Source organism: Mustela nigripes, chromosome 3, assembly GCF_022355385.1.
Source record: "Mustela nigripes isolate SB6536 chromosome 3, MUSNIG.SB6536, whole genome shotgun sequence".
NCBI classification, from domain to species: domain Eukaryota; kingdom Metazoa; phylum Chordata; class Mammalia; order Carnivora; family Mustelidae; genus Mustela; species Mustela nigripes.
Window position 1 is genome coordinate 121,716,185 of NC_081559.1, and position 21,427 is coordinate 121,737,611.

General features: G+C 41.1%; 1 pseudogene; it reads right to left on the minus strand.

The window, feature by feature from the left end:
- Positions 1-2,570: 2,570 nt before the first annotated feature.
- On the minus strand, positions 2,571-2,942 carry LOC132013105 (small ribosomal subunit protein uS8-like; annotated as a pseudogene).
- Between the last annotated feature and the right edge of the window lie 18,485 nt (positions 2,943-21,427).

Genomic DNA, 21,427 nt, shown 5'->3' on the forward strand with positions numbered 1-21,427 from the left:
CTGAAGGTGGTAGTCTATGGTCTGAAAATTCCTCTTTGCCTCCATCTGTGGTTTGAGAACCAGCAGCAGCAACATCACCAGGCAGTTTGTCACAGGCCCCACCTGGGCCCCACTGGATCCCAGTGGCCTTTTCCCAAGCTCCTCAGGGGACTTGCTTGAAACTTTAAGTGTAAGACTCATGTCTCAGATGATGCCAAGTCCTCCCCAACCCCACCAACCTTACTGTAAATCATGTCTGATGGCTGCTTACTTCAACACTCCTAATACTTTTATATATTGAATTTTCCATTCCTCTTGCAAATTGTTGAAAAAGAGAAAAGGTTGAAAAAAAATACCTGAGAAAATAATTTCCTTTCAGAGAGCAAAGACTGTTCTTCTTTATCAAAACTTTTTTAGGGGCACCTGGGTGGCTCAGTCATTAAGTGTCTGCCTTTGGCTCGGGTCATGATCTCAGGGTCCTGGGATTGAGCCCTGCATTGGGCTCTCTGCTCAGCGGGAGGCCTGCTTCCCCCTCTCTCTCTGCTTGTGTTCCCTCTCTTGCTGTGTCTCTCTCTGTCAAATAAATAAATAAAATCTTAAAAAAAATCTTTTTTAGATTTATTTATTTGAGGAGGGTCGAGAGAGAGACCCCACAGAGGGAGAGGGAGGAGAGATTCTCTGCCAAGCAAGGAGCCTGAAGTGGAACACTTTCTTCATCTGACGGAGCAGAGCCAGACTAAATAAGTTCGTATAACATTTTAAGTCTGATTTAAGGAAATCAATGCCTGATTATGAGCTTGTGGAGGGTGGGACTGGATTGTAATCAAGCCAGAGCTCAGGGATCTAGCACTGCTCCTGTCCTGGCACATGCAGTTGCTCAGTAGCTGATGTAGTCAGTTTATACATTAAATTAATTTATTTATTATTAATTTTAGAAAAATATTTATTTCTTTACTTTAGAGAGAGGAAGAGAGCAAGAGCAGAAAGGGCAGAGGGACAGGGAGAGAGAATCTGAAGCAGACTCTGTGCTGAGTGTGGAGCCCCACATGGGGCTCTATCTCATGACTCTGAGATCATGACCTGAGCTGAAACCAAGAGTCAGACGATTAACCAACTGTGCCACCCAGGTGTCCCTGATGTTATCAATTTTTTTTTTTTTTTTTTAAATTATGCCCCTACTAGGTAACGTGGGCTGGGGTTATAATGACCCATGGGATCAGGTGCCTGTTCTTAAAGCTCTTAGAGACAGAGGTAGAGACAGTTATGTAGAATAAATTTTTCTTTTTTAAATTTGGGAGCCTTGCTGGACCCATACACAGAAGTCAGTGAGAGAGATAGTGTTTATTTCCTTGAAGATCCTGGGGGATTGGACTGAGTCAGGAAAGCCTTACTAGGGCAGATGAATTTTTTTTTTTTTTTTTAACTTTAAGTAATCTCTACATCCAATGTGTGGTTTGAGCTTACAGCCCCAAGCTCAAGAGTTGCATGATCTACTGACTAAGTCAGCCAGGTGCACCTAGGACATCTGAATCTTAAAAAATGACTTGGTGTGCAATCAGTAGAAAAGGATTCATACGTCCTGTTTCGGCTTATTGTTTTCAGTTGCTCTGGTTATGGGTATTTGGAATTATGTTCTTTTAGATTTTGGGATTGAATATGTGTTTCAAACTCGCTGGTAACCTCTAGGTTTTTGAAAATTCACTTAATTTATGCCAAAATGTAACTTTCTGATTAAAAAAAAAGAAGAAGAAAGAAAAATAAAGAGTGACTTTCAAGTAGTGCTGTTTCATAGAGCTTTCTGCGATGATGGACAGCTGTGTTGTGGAGTATACAGACATAGATACATATGACTCCTGGGCACTTTTAATCTGACCAGTGTGATTGAGGTATGGAATTTCGTGAAATTTTTGTCAATTTAAAATGTAAATAGCCACATAATTGATTTTAATTATTTATTATTTAACTAATAATAAATAAATAACTTTAATTAGTTTAAATTTAAGTAGCCACCTATAAGATAAACTAGTTAGCATTAGAACACTAACAAAGATCCACTGGGCATCACAGTTTAACAAGAATTCAGAGGGAAAATAGATGAAGAAGAGATGAGATATAATTTCCTTGAAATATTGAAGTTTTTTGGAAGCCTGGGTGTCTGAGTTGTTAAATGTCTGCCTTTGGCTCAGGTCCTGATCCCAGGTTCCTGGGATCAAGCCCTGCTCAGTGGGAATCCTGCTTCTCCTTCTCCCTCTTTCCCTGCTTGTGTTCCCTCTCTTGTTGTGTCTTTCTCTGTCAAATAAATAAATAAAATCTAAAAAAAAAAAAAAAAGAAAAAAAAAAGAAATATTGAAGGTTGTTAATATCAAGGGGAGTATGAGCCTGGGAAAATATTAATTTTTGTATTCTTCAAGACATTTTTCCCAAGTGCCTGGAATATGGCAAATTGGTTGACTTCTCTTTGCATGGGCAGTTATGTAGAAGATGTTCTGTGAGCAAGTGTGGTGATCAGTGTGGGAGGCATTGTTTATACTGAAAAATTTTGTTTGTTTTCCATTGAGGCATTTTATTTTCACATGTGTATTTTCAGATCCTTAGAAAAAGAATCCCAAGATTTTCCTTCCTGTGTATTTTTGTAGTCTTCACAGTCTATGATATTAGCTGAGATGGTCAATACCTAAAACCAAAGTAATGGGACAGAAACAGATTATTCTGCCATTTTTCTAGAATTTTCCGTCGTACATCAAACCTGGGGGTGATCATTCCACACTTATTTAACCTGCCTATAATGTTCACAACAATTTTTCCAGCTCTGCGATCATCAGTGGTTTCAAATTCGTCCATGTAACCATGCTTCATCATCACAGCTGGAATCTGGAGGGTGACTTTGGAGCACGACCGCATAAGAATTTTGGGGCATTCTTTATGCTCCTTAGAGCCTCAGCCAGGACATTTATGCACACCATATGGTGGCCCAGGAAGATGGCAGAAAGAGGTGGACAGTTTTGATTATCCATCTGTACAAAAGCTGTTCCAATAACAAGAGGTTTACAACATGTTAACATGGAGGCCGCTTTTAGGCAACCAGCACTTGAGCAATGGACACCTGAGTAAGGTGGAGGGCCCCAGTGACCCTGAGTGGAGTGCAAACAGACCCCTTAGGTGACCCACGCCAAAACAACCATAAACTCTAGCTGGCCAATGGGTTACTTTACAGCCAGCACAGCTGCCAAAAAAGGAAAATTCCATATGTTCCCATACCCCTTAACTTCCCCCCTTAACTGCAGCCCTCTACCACTGCCTCGTGGCAGACAGTCTCTCCTTTGCTCTCCTTCCCGCGATTCCCTTGCAGGACATTCAATAAACTATCTCCTTTATTCTGCCTCCGGTGAATTCTTTATCACCCATGCTGCTTGACCTCCATTTGATCGGGTTGCAATTTTAAAACGTAGATATGGATTAGCAACGTCCAACTAACATTTGTGAATGGCAGCAGCAAATGCATCCTGAATAGGAATTGGGAAAGTATCAAGAATACTTACTTTTTAATGGCTTAAGGGGTTCAGGAGTCTCTCTCTCAACAAGACAGAAACTGTTCTCAGCTCTTCCAGGCCTTTTTATAGGGTTTACAGTGTTCAGTCTTATTCTCTTTACACGAACAAGTTGATTTGGGCTCAGGTGAAGAAATGAGTAGTTTTGTATGTCATTATGTATTGTGTACATTATTCAGAACCCCTTCCTTTCTTCAGCAAACAATGGTACCGTCATGAATTTAACTCAGTGGGCCTCAACATTTTTCAAAAAATATTTTATTTATTTATTTGGGAGAGAGAGAGAGAGCGTACCTTAGCACGGGCAGAGGGAAAGGGAGAATCAGACTCCCTACTGAATAGGGAGCCCAATGTGGGGCTCAATCCCAGGAGCCTGGCTGGGAGCATGACCTGAGCCAAAGGCAGAAGGCAGATGTTTAATCGACTGAGCCACCCAGGCACACCGCCTCAACCTTATTTTTAGCTCTAGTACATTGGAGAGCAGGAAGCACTTCCTTTTGGGTAAGACACACTGTCTAGAGCAGGTGTCAGGAGAGGGGGAGAGGAGGAAGAAGTGGCCTTCAGGAGAGTCCTAGGGCAGGTGAGGGAGTCTTAGGGAGAAGAGGAGGGCAGGATTTATATGGACGATTTCTTCAACTTTGAAAAGGACTCACAAAAATATATACATACTTTTATCTTTCTACCGCTTAGATGTAAGCATTCCTCTGGGAAGAACTGTGTAGTTGGGCAGGTGGAAGAAGAAAAGAAACCGAGTCTTCACAGCTTATCTTGCTCTTCCATTTGACTTTTGTTCTATTTATTAGAGAGAGAGAGTGCATGTGCGCGCACATGTGAGTGAGGGGAGGAGAAGGAGGAGGAGAGAGAATCTCAAGCAGATGCCACGCTGAGCGCAAAGCAAAGCCCAGACAGGGGGCTCAATCCCATCACCCTGAGGCTCACGGGGCTCAGTGACTGAGCCACCCAGGAGCCCTTGCAAGTAGCACCTTTTTAAAAAATAATTAAAGTCATTAGATTTAAACCAGATGAAAACTTGAAAAGCTACCCCATTGTTAGCATCTCCTGAATTACCTGAGGTTAGTAAAAACTGTCTTCCTATAGTGAATATCTGTTTTAACCTGTAAGCAGCCTCCCCTATGGTCCTCTCTTAAAAGCTGGAAAAAGCCAGGAGAAGAATGACCACTCCTTCTCTCTGATGTCTGCCTCCTGTGAACTTTTCTTATCTTCACAGCTATTGTGCACTTGATCTCATTTCCATGGCTATCTGATTCCTCTGTGGGTTTCTCAGCTGAGGTACAGCTGGGGTGGAACAAAGGGCGTGCCCTGAGCTGTTAGCATTGCATTTTCATACAATGTCCTCCTGCCGCTGTTTAACAACCTTTGGCTTGGTTTGCCTGGAAGTGTATGGTGAATCTTACAGTAGGACACTTATCAGGTGTTCCTTAACTGTAACTACCATCGTACCAACCAAGTCTCGGGACTAAATACTAAGTTCCTAGTTTTTAAAATTTTAATTTACTGATACCGTAGTTAATGCAACAATATTGCGATAAAATAAAAGAATTTGGACAGTACTCTAGTCTCTATGTGTGTTACATGAATACTTCAAGTAGTCTGTGGACAATTTTTCACTTCACATTTACTAACTAAAAGTCAGCTAGCCATATTCAGTGAAGGAATGCAAGATTTGATGCTTTTGTAAAGAAGGCAATCACAATAGACATGATGACGACCAAGTAACGTCAAAATATTAAGGTTTAACTTTGGCAAAGAAATTTTTATCCCAAACTATAGGAAATTTCTGATGAAGAATTAGTAAGAAACCAAAGCTATGAATTTATACATAAAAACTATATTCAGATTAATCTCAACGACAAATATTGCCTTACTTTGACTTTCCATGAGGGACAAGAAAGGAGGAAGCGAGAGGAATGTGTGCTGTCCACCTAACTGGACCGAACCAATGGATAGAATGCTGGAAACACAGGAATAAACCTTGAGCTTAATTTATGACAGTTTTTTTTTTTTTAAGATTTTATTTATTCATTTGACAGACAGAGATCACAAGTAGGCAGAGAGGCAGGCAGAGAGAGAGGGGGAAGCAGGCTCCCTGCTGAGCAGAGAGCCCAGATGCGGGGCTTAATCCCAGGACCCCTGAGATCATGACCTGAGCCGAAAGCAGAGGCTTTAACCCTCTGAGCTACCCACGCACCCCAATTTATGATAGTTTTTAAAAAATTAGTTTTGAGAGGGGCACCTGGGTGGTTCAGTGGGTTAAGCCTCTGCCTTTGGCTCAGGTCATGATCTCAGGGACCTGGGATGGAGCCCCCATTGAGCTCTCTGCTCAGCAGGGAGCCTGCTGTCTGCTTCTCCCTCTGCCTGCTGATTCTCCTGCTTCGTCCTCCTGGTTGTGGGCATGCATTCTCTCTCTCTCTCTCTCTCTCTCTGACAAATAAATAAATAAATAAATAAAACCTTAAAAAAATATCTCTCTATCTATCTATCTCAACAGCAAGGGTAAACAGAACACACATAATTCTCTCTGAGGCTTTGCCTTCCTGGCCGATGTTGTGGTTCTATGGGCCAGAGAGAGGGTCTGAGCCAGTGGGCCCAGCAGTGGGAGATTTTGAGGATCTAGACATACGCTTGCTCTGTGGGAGAGGCACAGATAGCTAGAGCTAACTAAAACTCTCCAATTTACCTGATGAGGGACTACAAGGTGAATATCATCAATGAGTAGCTGATTTTAAGACTTCGTGAATATGGAATGCCAATATACATCTGTATGTTTTATAAAGCATGAATATCTAGTACCTTCTGGATTTTTCCATATCTTTCTTTCTACGTTTGGCACATTTAGGTTGTATTTTATCTGGTTGGACTATACTTAAAAGACCTTATGAATTCTGACCATGTCTCAAATCACTTGCTTCTATGCTTAATTTCTTTGCCTACCTTATTTGCTTTCTCATCTCTAATACAGTTTTTAACATTCTCAAATAATGTGACATACACACATGACAAGTATCTTTTAATTAGAGCAGTTTACTCTCTTTTGATTTTTTGTTACTGTGGAGGCCAAGAAAAACAAGGCTGTACCCATCTCGAGTCTAGCTCTGACATAAGTGCAGCCATCTTGATTTCTTGGGTTCTGACCTACTCAGGTTAGCACTTTAAACAGTCCCTCTCTCCTTTAATGATTGACTTAAAACTCCTGGACTCAGCTGTCTCTGTCTTTCATAACTCCCCTACACATTCCTCAACTGACCAGAGTTGACCTGAGTAGGTAGGAGCAACTCTAATGCCACTATGCAGCAGGAAGAAATTGCAGAAGATGAGACCTTCCACCTTCAACAACCTTAAAAATTTAAGGGTCAAAATTGTTCAGGGGGAAATGTGGAGGCCGAGAAAATTAAGGCCATCCCACCTCAAATTTAGCTGATCTGGGAAATAGAGGCAGAAGAAAATCATTAAAATTCCTTACCTACTGACAAGCCCTTGACACAGACAGAGTGGCCCTCCCCTGGGGACTTAACTGCCCTCACCTTGAGGTTTTGCTAAGGACAATCCTAGCCTGACCAACCCCCTACCCCAACAGGTCCGGCCAAGATCCTGTTAGTCTACTTTAACAATTCCTTTATCTCTTGCCTCCCTGTCCGAAGTAGTACTCCGGAATAGAAGAGGGCTTAATTTGTTGTTCTTCCAACAAGGGGGACTATGTGCCACGTTAGGAGAAGAATGCTGCTTTTATGCCGACCATACTGGGGTAGTGAAAGAATCCATGGCTAAGGTGAGAGAAGGATTAGCCAAGAGGAAGAAGGAGAGGGAGGCACAGGAGACTGGTTTGAGGCTTGGTTTAAAAGGACTCCCTGGTTTCACCACCCTAGTTTCTACCTTAGTTGGCCCATTTGTTTTGTTTGTGCTCATTCTAACTTGCATTCTGAATAAGCTTATTAATTTTGTAAAAGATCATGTTAATACCGTCCAGCTCATGGTCTTAAGACAGAGTATGAGAAGTTGCCTGCTCCTGAGGACCCCTACGACTGCCCTACAAATGAGCAAGATTCCTCATTATGAACAACTGAAAGGGGGGAATGTAAGAGTGGGTTAGCACGAGTACCGCCATCTTAGCTTGGGCAGCCGTCTCAGGCCCAAGGGCTGAACTTTCCCCTACTTTACTTTAGCTCCAGGGACCCCCACCCTGCTTTAGTTCCAAGAAAGGACCCTGCACTGCAACACCCCAGCAGCAGCTAATCAGCTTAAACCACCAGGGATGCGCCAAGGGGACCAGATGTTGAAGAGAGCTGATCTTACTCAACCACCAGGGGGGCGCAAGCCAAAAGTACGTATGGTCTCTGGAGTGATGGAAAGTTACGTGAGTTGGATGTTTTAAAAAAAATGCTATATAAACCCTTGGCTTTGAGTACTCGGGGTCCTTGTTGGAACCCGCTGCGCCAGGCAGATACTTGGACCCCAGCTAGCTGGAAATAAACCTCGCTGTGTGACTTGCATTATCGAGAGTGTTCTCTGTCTAACTGAGGGGTGGTTGACTCCGTACCCTAACAGTTACATTGAATGTTTTTGAAGAGCCTAGACTGGTTATCCTGTAGAATATCCTGTATTTTGGATTTTTTATTTGTTTGATTGCTTCTTCATGACTAAATTCAAGGTTAAACATTTCTGGCAAGAATTTTTGATAGATGCATCACACCAGGTGACACCAATGTTACCCTCTCCTGCTAAGGCTGAGTTTGTTCCCTTAAACTTGTCACTGCCAGTCCCCGATCACAAAGATAATCTGTAGGGGCCTTTTAGACTTTGGAATAACCTGTATCCCTATAACATTGACCTGGTGGTTTTTGCATCCATTAATAATCATTGCCTGAATTAGTGATTACAATGGGGGGGTCCAAATGGGGATTTTCTAATTGTCATTACTTCTACAGAATTCTTCTACACAGAAGAGCTCTCTCTCTTTCCCTTTCATTTCCTTGGGAGTATCCTTATGATTACTTTAGGAATCTACATAATTATCTTCTAGTATTTGCACACTTTCATTTTCTAGATTTTGATTTCTTACCCATTTGGTTGTTTATTTTGGTGCTCGAACTAACAAAATTTAATTTCCAATTAAGATTGTACTATATTGCTATCTAAAAAAATCTGATTTTATTTATTTATTTATTTATTTTTAAGATTCTTATTTATTTATTTGACACAAAGAGATCACAAGTGTGCAGAGATGCAGGCAGAGAGAGAGAGGGGGAAGCAGGCTCCCTGCAGAAAAGAGAGTCAGACCCAGGGCTCAATCCCAGGACCCTGAGTTCATGACCTGAGCTTAAGGCAGAGGCTTATCCCACTGAGCCACCCAGGTGCCCCTAAAAAAAGCTGATTTTAAAGTGAACTTCTCATTTGATGAAGCACTCATGTAGAGAATGTATAAAGGAAAACAAAGTAACAAAATCAGGAAGACAACTAGCATGAAAATGGGCAAGAGCCGTTGAAAAAACATTTCATGCAAGAGAGAATCCAGGTCCTATGTGGAAAGGTACTTGTGAATTAAAACCACAGTGATGAGATTGCTTCTCCACACCCAAGAGAGGTGGGCAGATGGGAGCCTGACAGCGCTGAGTTTGCAGGGGATGAACAAACATGAACACAAGCGAAGGGTGTGCCCTGCTGAGAACCACTTTGGAAGACCCCTTGGCAGGAATTATTACACTTAAGGATGTACTTTCTCTATGACCCAGCAATTCCACCATTAGACATGTAATTCAAAGAATTGAGTGAACATTTTCCTAGTTGATGTGTGTATTTTCATGGCACCTTTACTTTTATAATAGCTTTAAACCGGACTTCTTCAACAGTAGAATGGATCAATTAATTGTGGCATATTCATAAAAAGGAATATGTTATAGTAGCTGAAATGAATAGGGACATGTGCAACTACTTGAAGGAGCCTGGCAAATATAACGGTGAGTGAAAGAGATCAGAGGCAAGAGAACATTTCATTTATATAAAGTTTCAAAATAGTCATAGCTAAATATATTAGTTATATTTATATATATAATATTTAGGTCGAATACTTGGCTGCTGAAATTATAAGGAAAAGCTGGGAAGTAATGACTAGTAAGTCAAAATATTGGTTATTTGTCTTGTGGGGGAAGAGTTTGTGAGTGGGAAGAGGAAGACAGACAAAGAGTTTTGGGCATGGGGTGCAGTGTTTTGTTTACATTATATAAAATGGTTAAGTTGTACATTTATATTTTAGATGCTTGTGTATATTTTTAATAAAAGAGATTTAAAAATGCTTAAAAATCCCAATAGACTGGATTACAAAAAGGAAATGATGAGCAAAGGATATAGAGATTTTATTTATTTATTTGACAGAGATCACAAGTAGGCAGAGAGGCAGGCAGAGAGAGAGGGGGAGGGAAGCAGGTTCCCTGGGATCATGATCCAAACCAAAGGCAGAGGCTTTAACTCACTGAGCCACCCAGGTGCCCCAGAAAGAGGTTCTTTTTTAAAAATGAAATTCAGACTATGATTATAATTCAAAGAAGAAAACTGTCCCCATTTAAAAAACTGATGTGTCTGTACATACAGGAAGCTCGCCTTTAAAGTTTTCTTTCTGTCCTTCAAGTTTATAAGATTTGGGTCAATTATTACTGTCAGGTCAACTTTTAACAGAGCAGCGCTTTCATCGCCCTGCCCCTCTGAAGCAAAAGTGCCGGTGGCTTTGTCAGCACCCAGCAAGTAGAAGCCTCTCCCTATTCCTGGGCTAGGAAACCACGTTGTCCCTGCTCCTCCCGACCAGTTCCTGTGCTTCAATCAGGTCATCTGTCACTGTCGCATATCTTAGAATCTGACTCCCCAGAGTATAATCCACTGCAATCCAGTCCATGTTCGACCATGAACAAATTGTCCCAGTTCCTAAAGTCCCAGCTCAAGGGCTCCCTCTTCTCATAGAGCTTTGGCTAAATGCAACACCTCGCATTCCTCCCCGGTCATTAAAACAGTCATGGGTATGATCTGGCCAACAGTGGGGATTTCCATTCTGTGGTGCCATGGAATATTATCGTATTCTTTCTGGTGTTTTCTGCCTTTTCCCTCAAAGCAGACTGCACTCATTTTGAGGGCAGAAGCAATGGTTAAATTATAACCATACTCCCCATTACTTCTTTAATGTACTGGTTATATTATAGAACTCAGTGAATTTATTTGTATATATATATATATATATATATATATATATATATATTTTTTTTTTTTTTTTTAAGATTTTATTTATTTATTTGACAGAGAGAGACACAGCAAGAGAGGGAACAGAGCAGAGGGAGTGGGAGAGGGAGAAGCAGGCTCCCCATGGAGGAGCAGAGATCCCGATGGGGGACTCCATCCCAGGAGCCCCTATAATAGGGTGCCCCTATAATAGCACATTCTTAGAATAAATTCCTGTATCAAAATATGTAAACATGTTTCTGTACTCCAAAAGTAAATTGATAAAAAGCATGAATAAAGTGGGGCGCCTGGGTGGCTCAGTGGGTTAAGCCACTGCCTTCGGCTCAGGTCATGATCTCAGGGTCCTGGGATCGAGTCCCACATCGGGCTCTCTGCTCAGCAGGGAGCCTGCTTCCCTCTCTCTCTCTGCCTGCCTCTCCATCTACTTGTGATTTCTCTCTGTCAAATAAATAAATAAAATCTTTAAAAAAAAAAAAGCATGAATAAAGAAGATACACACACAAATGAAATTCACAAAGAATATTTTACATACGTCCACTCACCAACAATCAAAGAAATGCAAATAAAACCAAAGCTGTACATAATATTATGTATAATTTGTGTGTGTATGTGTGTGTGTGTGTGTACACAGGCACATATACATATATATACACATACATATACCTGATATACATTTAAAAACCTAAAATAAAAATCTATATGAAACACCTTGTCAATATTGTTGAGAGCACTTTGCCTATAAGAATTAAGAGCTTTAGAGTAATTTTTTCTCATTTTGTTTCATAACCTTTAGTAATAAGTAGAAGATATTACCCCTTTCTCATAAAGTTTTGTGCTATGTTTCAGGAAAAGAGGGAACAAGAGTGGATGCTTCCTACCCATCCCTTCTCCCAAAGGTAATGACACCGAATAGAAGAATATGGAAAAAGAGAAAGACTAACACCCAGTTATCATAATCCTGTTTGTCTGGCCTCCTTACAGTCTTTTTCAAAAGCACATTTGCTAGTCTTGTAATATATCATTATGTCTTGCTTTTTTATATAATATTTAATGGAAGGAGTACTTTTTGATGAAGAAAAACGCATTAATAAAACATTTTCTGAGGAGCGCCTGGGTGGCTCTGTCTGTTAAGCGTCCTACTCTTGATCTCCGCTCAGGTCTTGATCTCGAGGTCTTGAGTTCAAGCCCCGTGTTGGGCTCTGTGCTGGGGGTGGAGCCTACTTACTAAACAACAACAAACAAACAAACAAAACATTTGCTGAGCACCACCTGTGTAGAAGGTATAAGGTGAGGAAGACAATACACATTAGGAAGGCAGAGTTCTAACAATACCTAACTTGATGATGATAGAACAAAGATTTTACCAGTGAATAGCGCTGTTAAATCAGGGCAGGAGACCAATGCGTATTTATCGAGTAGCTGTTCTATGTTGTGCCCTCTTCTCAGTGCTGGGGATCTGACAATGAACAAATCAAAGGTGTGCTCTGTACAGCCAACTGTCAGTGACGAAAATAGACCGGTAACAGCTAGACAGGTGTGTAACTGACGACAGTGCAAGAAGCAAAAGAGTGAGCAATTGGAGAATGATAGGGCTGTTCTTTGAGCAGACATCTGACTGAAATGAGGGATAGAAGCTTATGAATGGAGGGGACAAGAGAACTCTCAGGAGAAGGAACAACAGGTATGGTATTGTTAAGTCCACATTTTTATTCTCCAATAATGTAAGGTTTCTAAAGAGATGTTACATGGTGTTCTGGTCTTTTCTTTGTTCAGGCAGGAAAAATGGTAGCTAGAAATAGGTTGAAATGATGATATGGTATCTTGGATTTTTAATCTCATAAGCTAAGTACAGTTGACCCTTGGACAACATGGGTTTGAGCTGTGTGGGTTGAACAACATGGATTTGAACTGTGTGGGTCCACTTATACCCAGATATTGTGGATAAATATAAGTGCAGTACTGTAAATGTGTTTTTCTTTGTTATGGTTTTCTTTTCTCTAGCTTGCTTTACTGTAACAATACAGTATACAATACATATAACACACAAAATATGTGTTTAATCGATTGTTTATGTTGTTGGTAAAGCTTCTGGTCAACGCTAGGCTATTACTAGTTAAGTTTTTAGGGAGTCAAAAATTATATGTGTGTTTTTGGCTACATGAGGGTCTGAAGCTTTTACCCCCGTGTTGGTCATGGATCAACTTAGTAGATTTGAGATGTATTTTTTTAAAGAGATTTCAGGACACAGAATACTGTTGAAAGTTATTCCAGGTGTGGAGAGAAGTGGGTGAGGAGGATGGTATCTATCAGGAGGGCTGAGTTCTACCGCTACCTACTCTTGACTTGGAGAACAAAACCCGTTAGCTGTGAATAGGATGTACAAATGTTGAAGTTCCGAGAATTTTATCTGGAATGAACTCCCCTCACCTCAATGTTCTGTTTAGATTTCAACTATATACATTTAATTCATTAACATATTTTATTCCATGATTTATTGTAACTGTTAAAATTTTCCACTGTTTTCAAAACCGACTTCTGACTTGCCATTTATCATTACCAATATGTAAATGCAAAAGGTTTTTTAGATATCCAGGTTTTTCTTTTCTTTTTTTAAGATTTATTTCTTTATTTATGGGGGGGTAGGGAGGGGTAGAGGCAGAGGGAGAGAGAGAATCTCAAGCAGACTCCCAGCTGAGTACATAGGCAGTCGCGGGGCTCAACCTCAAAACTCTGAGATCATGACCTGAGTTGAAATGAAGAGTAATATGCTTAACCGACTAAGCCACCCAGGTACCCCATTTTTTAAAAAATAAAATATTTAAAAAAGGCAAAACAACAGACAGAACTTTATAAATGAGTCATATGTAACCACATATACTTTTGAATAGGGAACTGGGGAAGGATATATGCTTCATGCCAGTTCACTGGATGCAGATATCTGGTTCCTGGTATGCGTCAGTCTCGGGCCTGGGCTGTTTTGGATGCATGCATAAAGTGGAATGTGGACCTGTCACAGACTGACTGCTTAAGTAGTCAAAACTCACAAAGCTGAGGCACTGGGAATAATAACACCAGGCAGTTTTAAGTGCTCAGTATATATACACTAATCCTCCCAAAAAACCTATGGGGGTAGGTGCTATCACTGTTCTCAGAGTGACAAAGTGACGTGTCACCACATAGCCCAAAAGCTGCACACTGGACTTGAACTGGGTTAGTCCGTGAGCTGCTCTCAACCACCACATGCTTGTGCTTCTCTGGAAGGGAAAACTTTGGGTCTTACAAAATCTCCAAGACCTCAGATAATTCTCTTCTAATCATTTTCAAGTTTCCGTGTGGCTTCACGATTTGGGCAACATCAACCACACTGGAGGGGATGAGGTCCCCAGGCTGCAGTGGTGCACGCATTCAGAGCACTCTGGATTCAAGCAATGCTTGTCCTCTTTGCTCTCCTAGTGACTGAACGATTTTTTAACTCTTGTTTATTGTCATTCTCTCAGAACTCAAACTGGAAATGCACTAAGTTGACCAAGTGCCAGATGAAAAAAAAGTGGAAGGTTTCAGAAGTTAGCTTGAGGCTCCTGCAAATCTGCAAGCTCTGAGTCCTGCTCCCCCCACAAATTTCCCTCTCCCCCATTTGAAAAGCATCCCCAGCACCAGGCAGGTGCTCCCAGTGAGGGTCCAATCAGATGCAAATTTCTGGTTCCAAGTTAAGATTTTTTTTTTTTCATTATCTATCACCTAGCCTCGAACTATCAGGAGAAACTCTCCACCTCCAAAGACAAGGCACTTTATTTTCACACCTGCAGACTAGTGAGGAGGCAGGATAAGAGGCCCTCTCAGGATCAGATATTATGTGACAGACCATTAGAACAAACATATATGGACCCCTTATTTTGTATAAAGCAATTGCAAAGAGCAGTCTGCTCCCACTAAAGGGTGGTAGACTTCTTAAATCCTGCTAATGAAGTTTCACAAGGAGGGTTAGGATTTGGGAATGGGGGATGGAAGGGGCTGTCTGGAGGACACACAGTTTTCCTTGGTCCCAGACAAATTTGGAACGCCTAAGGAGGAGACCCTGGTCCTCGGCCAGGATGCCTCTAGCCAGGCTCACTGTACTTGGCTGATCCAGACTAATGCTAATAACTTAGGGCTTCTGTTCCAAGCCCACGAGTTCACTTTGCTCAGTTCTAAAGAAGGCTCAATTCGCAGCCTGGTTTCACTGCAGAAAGTGCTTGACAACATGGTGAGAGCTAAGATTTTTTAAAAATCTCGTGGTTGATCTGACCCCAGCTTTCAAGAAGCCCGTATTCATCATTCTTGGGAATTTTGGCACTGGGTTCTCTCCCTGCCACTCCTCAATGCCCAGCAAATTCGTTAACTCCTTAGCATGTTAGGAAATGTAAGCTATTAAAAAAAACACACACATAGCTGGAGAAATGGTCCCAGGCAATGCGACTCACTCTGTAGGATTATTTCAGTGGTTGCTCCTGGAGAAACCTGTTACACCTGTCCCAGCTACAGTGATTTTTCTGCTCTGGCCTAGTTCCGGCACCACCACTGGCCACACGGGGGGCTCTCTGGCACACAGAGCACACGTCCAGGATCTTGGGAGTAGCTTGTTGACTTAAGGCCAGACTTGACTTTGCCTTACTGAGATGTTTCTTAGCCGGGTAGGGATTTGGATAATTGTGATGACAGAACTGCTGTCACGTTGGGTGAACAAGTTTTAGTTTCCACAACACGTGGAGTCCTCACCAACTGCCTCTTGTCCTCACTCACAGCTGCGGTTTGTTTGCTGTTGTTTTGCTAACTTAAGGTCCAATCCATTACCCCAGAACTGATCAACCTCCCAAGCTCAACTGTAAAGCAAAAGTTCATATTCTGAAACTGGGTAAGCCCTGAAATTGCTCTCAAACACGTTTTTCCTATTTACCACAAATGTAGATAGGTCTGTGTTAAGTGGACAAGAAATGCAAGTTTTAGTCTGGCAAGTAAGATCTGGGGAATTACTGAATGCTGCATGATAGAACTTTCTTTTTTCTATTATTTAGTAAGAAGAGAAAGAAAATTTTTATAGACAGCAAATTTTTGAAATATCCCACCCACTTTTGAATAAATTATTCTCATGTTTGATTTTTCTCTTGGGAGATTCTTCTCTCTTGTTGGAAAGCAGTCAGGGAACTCTGATAGGATGCTAGGTAACTGTCTTTAAAAAAAAAAAGAAAAAGAAATCAAGGTTAAGGGGCACCCGGCTGGCTCTGTGAGTGGAGTGTGCAACTCTTGATCTTGGGGTTGTGAGTTTGGGCCCCACATTGACTGGGTGTAGACATTACTTAAAAAATAAAATCCTTAAAAAAATTTTAAAAGCAAAATTAAGACTCTTAGAAAACTTTCATGTAAATGGAGCCACAAATTATGAAATTTGTATGTTTTTAAAAATGTAGTGATAAGGGCATCTGGGTGGCTCAGTTGTTGAAGCATCTGCCATTGCCTTAGGTCATGATCTCAGGGTCCTGGGATTGAGCCCCACATGGGGCTCCCTGGTGAGTGAGGGGGAGCCTGCTTCTCCCTTTCCCTCTGCCCCTCCACCTGCTCATGCTCTCTCTTTTCCTCTCTCTCAGATCAACAAATAAACAAACAAATAAATAAATAAAATCTTTAAAATACTGTCATTCTGGATTCACGCACACACAGAAGAGATGTAAATATGTGAAGGGTAAGGCAGAGTGAGAGAACTGGACATCTCTGTGCTTAGATGACTGACCCTGGTCACCTGGGTCTGCTGCCCACTTCTATAGCCCCTTTCTCTGTAGTATCTCTAGGCTGCTCCCCTTAAGTGAATTAAAATGTTCCTCCAAGGTTCCTTTTAGCTTGTATTTTTTTTTTTAATATATGCAAACAGTTTCACACCACTTTCAGAGTCTCCTTTGGGAGGTTCATTAAAACACCCTCTCCTGGAGGGGAGACCTTCTTCAGAGAGTTATGTCCCTATATCTATCATGTCATCCTCGCCTGGACACTGGGTCAGTATTTTAAAATACAGCTAACGAAGCTGTATTTTAAATTTTTATAAATTTATAAATCATTTATGAATTTATAAATCATTTATAAATTAAAAATCATTTATAAATAATTTATAACTAAATGATTTATTTTGTTTTGTGTTTGGCCAGTAACAAAGTTTGTGAAAAAAAAGGACATATTAGTTATTTCAGTAAACAAACAACATCCCCTATTATCTCTTGATTTTTAATTTTTGTTAGAGTTAGTATTAGATTACAATAATAACTAATAACTCTCATTGACAATTTGAATATTCCTTCTGTCTCTTCACTTTAAAGGAGAGGCAGAGGTATTTAAGTTAGCCTGGGGTTAGATTCTGATGGGAGTGACAACTTGCCCTCAAGTCTTCTATTTTTTTTTCTTTTGGATAATAGAGATGTTAATTCACTTGGTTTTTGTTTTGTATTGTCTAACATGGCTTGACTTTTTAAAAATAAATTTTCTTTTTTTTTTTTTTAACTGTTTTCGATTTCTAGGAGAATTGTGGCAATAGTAGAGTTCCCACATACCCTGCATCCAGGTTGCCCTGTGATGGATATCTCATGCTGGCATGGCACATTTGCTACAATTAATGAACCAATATATTACTATTAACTAAAGCTCGTACTTTATACAAATTTCCTTAGTTTTTCCGCAATGTCTTTTTTCAGTTCCAGGATCCCATTCAGGACACCACGGTACATTTGGTGATCATGTCTCCTTAGACTCCTCTTGGCTAAAACAGTTTCTCAGACTTTTCCTGCTTTTGATGACCTCCATAGTTTTGAGGAATACTAGTCAGGTATTTTGTAAAATACTCCTCAGTTGGTTTTATTTTTCTTGCTGCTTTTCTCATGATTAGTTTAGCATGGGGTTATGGGTTTACAGGAAGACCACAGAGGGAAAGTGCTATTTTCATCACATTGTATCAAGGCTATATGATGTCAACATGACATCACTGTGAGTACTGACCTTCACCACCTGACTCAGGTACTGCTTGTCAGGTTTCTCCACTGCAAGATTACTTTCCCCCACTTTCCACATGGTCGTCTTTGGAATTAAGTTACTGTGTGCAGTGAACACTTCAGGAATGGAAAGTGCATTACCATGCATTACCTCCCTAAAGGTAGAGTATCGACATAAATTATTGGAATTCTTCTGCACAGGAAATTGGCTTTTCTCCCCCATTCACTTATTTATTCAATCATTTGTTTGTATCAGTATGGACTCATGGATATTTATTTTATATCCAGAGTTATAACCTAATACTAATTTATTTACTTTGTAGCTCAAATTGTTCTAGCTTTTGCTATGAAGAGCTCTTTCATCAGCTCCCTTGGCATATTCTCATCAATGTAAGTTTTTGTTTTGTTTTGATCATTTCCTTATTTCCTGGTACTACAAAATGCTCCAGGCTTATCTTGTATATTCCCTGCCCCAGTCCTAGAATCAGCCATTTCTCCAAAAAGCTCTGGTTCCTTTTATTGGTGGAAGATATTAGAAACCAAGGTCATGGGGCACCTGGGTGGCTCAGCCTGCTAAGTGGCTGACTCTTAGTTGGGGCTCAGATCATGATCTCATTGGTTATAAGGTGGGGACTGGTTCCAGCTCTGCGTTCAGCAGAGAATCTTCTTTTTTTTTTTTTTTTTAAGGTTTTATGTATTTATTTGACAGAGAAATCACAAGTAGGTGGAAAGGCAGGCAGAGAGAGAGAGGGGAAAGCAGGCTCCCCGCTGAGCAGAGAGCCCGATGCGGGACTCGATCCCAGGACCCTGAGACCAAGACCTGAGCCGAAGGCAGCGGCCCAACCCACTGAGCCACCCAGGCGCCCCAGCAGAGAATCTTCTTGAGGATTCTCTCCACCTCCCCGTCCCCCTGCTCATACACAAGGCATAGATGTGCATGTGCTTTCTCTTTCTTTGTCAAATACATAAAAAAACTTAAAAAAAAAGATTTATTTATTTATTTGTTTGACAGACAGAGGTCACAAGTAGGCAGAGAAGCAGGCGTGGGGGTGGGTAGCAGGCTCCCTGCTGAGCAGAGGGCCCTATGTGAGGCTCGATCCCAGGACCTGAGATCATGACCTGAGCCCAAGGCAGAGGCTTTAACCCACTGAGCCACTCAGGTGCCCCCATAAATAAATCTTTATAAAAAAAGAAAAAGAGGGGCGCCTGGGTGGAATATATATATATAGGAATATATATATATATCTATATATAGATATAGATATAGATATCTCGCCTATGTATATACACATATCTATAAGCATTTCCATATGTAGCCATCCGTACCTGTAATTAAACTAAACATGAGGGGTGCCTGGGTGGCTCAGAGGGTTAAAGCCTCTGCCTTCGCTCAACCTGGGATTGAGCCCCACATCGGTCTCTCTGCTCAGTAGGGAGCCTGCTTCCTCCTCTCTCTCTGCCTGCCTCTCTGCCTACTTGTGATCTCTAGCTGTCTAATAAATAAATAAAATCTTTAAAAACAAAACAAAACTAAACTAAACATGGGTCCATGCTGAAGCTCCCAACTGCACACATTACCCCATGGATCACACACGTCATCCTTCCACTTCTCTTTCAGCTTCTCTTCCCGCAGGGAGAAATAGGACTCCCGTCATCAGCCATCCATTTGCTTAGTTCTTCCATTCCAGTGCACATGCAGTGTGGGACCAAAATTGTTAACATTAACCCCACGGGAAACACCTTACCAATCAGAGGACAGTGGCTCAGGTACAGTTTTATTTGCCTTTAATCTTACAGACTTCAGTCATTTCCAAGGTTACTTAGGTCAGCACCTCGCCCCATCCCTGAACCTTTGGTAAGGGTATTTCATACATTTGTAGTACAGTTAGAGTCTGTACTACAGTCTTGTCACAGTCTGAATTCCACTCTGGGATACCCTGCCTCCTGTGATTTTTAAAAATTTTGCATGTATTAAGGATCACTCTATGTTGTGAAGGTCTGTGGGTTTCAACAGATGCACAGTGTTGTATACAAACAACCATGGTATCATATAGAATAGTTTCAGCACCCTAAAGAAAATGCCCTGTGCCTCAACCATTCAAAACCTCACCCCCACCTCGGTAAGCGCTCATTCTTATCATTGATACAGTTTTGCCTTTTCCAGGAGGTCATATACCTGGAAGCATACAGTAAGTAACATTTTCAGATTGTATTCTTTCAGTTAGTAATGTGGGTTAAGACTTGAGAGCTCATTTCTTTTTTATCTCTGAATAATATTCCATTGTGTGGGTGTACCAGTTTGTTTACTCATTCACCTATTGAAGCATATTTTGGGATGCTTCCAGTATCTGGCATTTATGGATAAAGATGTTGCAAACTTTCACACGCAAGTGTTTAATGTAGACATAAATTTTCAAATAAGTTGGATAAGTAATTAGGAACATGATTATAGAGTCATACGATAAAATTTTGTCTTCTCAATTGCTATAGTATTTTGCATTTCCCCCAGCAGTCAGTAAGTGGTTTGCTTCCCGCCCTGGCCAGCAATTGGTGTTGTCATGTTGGGCGCTTTTAGCCATTCTCATAAGTATGTCGTGTCACTCATTATCGTGGATCTTCTACTTTAATTTCTCCTTGAGTGGATAACTAAATTACTTCATGGAGTGAGTTGAATGCTGATATATATCTGCCCTTTTGTTAGAGTTTTTGAAGAGTTATGTTGGTTGTGTTCTAAAATAAGAATTTTTTTTTTAAGATTTTATTTATTTATTAGAGAGAGAGAGGGGGAGAGAGCGAGCACAGGCAGACAGAGTGGCAGCAGAGGCAGAGGGAGAAGCAGGCTCCCTGCTGAGCAAGGAGCCCGATGTGGGACTCGATCCCAGGACACTGGGATCACGACCTGAGCCGAAGGCAGCTGCTTAACCAACTGAGCCACCCAGGCGTCCCAAAATAAGAATTTTTTAAAAAGATTTTTTATTTTTTATTTGACAGACAGAGATCACAAGTAGGCAGAGAGGCAGGTAGAGAGAGAGGAGGAAACAGGCTCCCCGGTGAGCAGAGAGCCCGATACAGGGCTCATACCCAGGACCCTGGGATCATGATCTGAGCCGAAGGCAGAGGCTTTAACCCACTGAGCCACCCAGGCACCCCTAAAATAAGAATTTAACTGTTATGTCAGCATATATGCTTTGGTGAGTCAAATGTTTAAATCATCTTTTTTAAGACTTTATTTATTTATTTGAGAGAGAGAGCATGAGAGGAGAGAGGTCACGGGAGAAGCAGACTCCTTGCTGAGCAGGGAGCCTGATGTGGGACTCGATCCAGGGACTCCAGGATCGTGACCTGAACTGGAAGGCAGTTGCTTAACAAACTGAGCCACCCAGGCACCCTCAAATGTTTATACTATAAGTTTTTTTAGTTGGTGTGTAGTTTCTTTATGATCTGAAAATTCTAAAGAATTCAAGATGCAATCACAGTGATGGAATTCCTACTTACTGGACACTTTCTGTGGCAATGGATAGAAAGTAATACTACACAAACTCTCGTCATCCAAGTTTGTAATCTAATAGGTGTACATATCATTTTCACTGTAAGTGGAAAGAACCTCAAAATAATGATTTTAGGTAAAGCTGATTGAGAAGATTTGTTCTTGTT